Below are 2,206 nucleotides of genomic sequence, written 5' to 3'. Positions count from 1 at the left end.
TGTGGGCGTGTTGTGTGTAGTTGTCAGACTGTGTCTATTCTAGGGAGCTATAGCATGTTTAAAGAGTTATTGAGGTAAAAGCTCTCTGTAAAAGACCTCTGTAAAATCAATAAACTCTCCACCTTTTGATATACAGCAAATGTAAAGTTTCATACAGCACACACCCAACAACCATGTATTGTTATTTAGTACACGGTCCACATTCTCTGTCCCTGTTCTTTGGATCTTGATTGTTGCTCTCAATAAGCTCCTTTTGTCACTTCTAGAGCCTTATCTAATCAAGTGATCATTATTCAATCCCAAACATCTGTAATCCCCCCATAGGTTCACATATATAGTATTATCCACACGAATCAACACAAACTATTGAACAAAAATAAGGTATGCACCCTGTACACAGCATTCTGGTTCTCGCTGGACCATCTCAGTATCTGATATACAAGGAAAACCTGCACACTTGAAAGGGCAACGGCTGACCTTAGATATAAATCAGGTGCCTGCAATATGAAATTAAAAACAAAGATTTATATCTAGGTTCAGTTGTTGTCCTTTCAAGTGTGTGGTGTTTCACATTGAGTTCAATGTACGTACCAACATAATTGGGCAATCAACATTAGCCACAATATAAGTTGGCTTTGTTATAGCTACCATTGAAAATACCATATATATACACTACCGTTCAAAAGTTTGGGGTCACCCAGACAATTTTGTGTTTTCCATGAAAACTCACACTTTTATTTATCAAATGAGTTGAATTGAATTGAATGAATAGAAAATATAGTCAAGACATTGACACGGTTAGAAATAATGATTTTTATTTGAAATAATAATTTTGTCCTTCAAACTTTGCTTTCGTCAAAGAATGCTCCCTTTGCAGCAATTACAGCATTGCAGACCTTTGGCATTCTAGCTGTTAATTTGTTGAGGTAATTTGAAGACATTTCACCCCACGCTTCCTGAAGCACCTCCCACAAGTTGGATTGGCTTGATGGCCACTTCTTGCGTACCATATGGTCAAGCTGCTCCCACAACAGCTCAATGGGGTTGAGATCTGGTGACTCCGCTGGCCACTCCATTACAGACAGAATATTAGCTGCCTGCTTCTTCCCTAAATAGTTCTTGCATAATTTGGAGGTGTGCTTTGCGTCATTGTCCTGTTGTAGGAGGAAATTGACTCCAACCAAGCGCTGTCCACAGGGTATGGCATGGCGTTGCAAAATTTAGTGATAGCCTTCCTTATTCAAAATCCCTTTTACCTTGTACAAATCTCCCACGTTACCAGCACCAAAGCAGCCCCAGACCATCACATTACCTCCACCATGCTTGACAGATGGCGTCAGGCACTCTTCCAGCATCTTTTCAATTGTTCTGCGTCTCACAAATGTTCTTCTGTGTGATCCAAACACCTCAAACTTCGATTTGTCTGTCCATAACATTTTTTTCCAATCTTCCTCTGTCCAATGTCTATGTTCTTTAACAATCTTTTCCTTTTATTGGCCAGTCTCAGATATGGCTTTTTCTTTGCCACTCTGCCTAGAAGGCCAGCATCCCGGAGTCGCCTCTTCACTGCAGACGTTGACACTGGCGTTTTGCGGGTACCATTGAAAGAAGCTGCCAGTTCAGGACCTGTGACGCGTCTATTTCTCAAACTAGAGACTCTAATGTACTTGTCTTCTTGCTCAGTTGTGCACCGGGGCCTCCCACTTCTCTTTCTACTCTGGTTAGAGCCTGTTTGTGCTGTTCTCTGAAGGGAGTAGTACACACCGTTGTAGGAAATGTTCAGTTTCTTGGCAATTTCTCACATGGAATAGCCTTCATTTCTAAGAACAAGAATAGACTGTCGAGTTTCATATGAAAGTTATCTTTTTCTGGCCATTTTGAGAGTATAATCGAACCCACAAATGTGATGCTCCAGATACTCAACTAGCTCAAAGGAAGGCCATTTGTATAGCTTCTCTAACCAGCAAAACCGTTTTCAGCTGTGCTAACGTAATTGCACAAGGGTTTTCAAGGTTTTTCTAATCATCCATTAGCTTTTTAACACGATTAGCAAACACAATGTACCATTAGAACACTGGAGTGACGGTTGCTGGAAATGGGCCTCTATACACCTATGTAGATATTCCATTAAAAACCAGATGTTTGCAGCTAGAATAGTCATTTTCCACATTAACAATGTATAGAGTGTATTTCTGATTAATTTAAT

Source organism: Nansenia antarctica, assembly GCF_963989245.1.
Source record: "Nansenia antarctica genome assembly, chromosome: 7".
Classification (NCBI taxonomy): domain Eukaryota; kingdom Metazoa; phylum Chordata; class Actinopteri; order Argentiniformes; family Microstomatidae; genus Nansenia; species Nansenia antarctica.
This window is presented reverse-complemented; position numbering follows the sequence as displayed.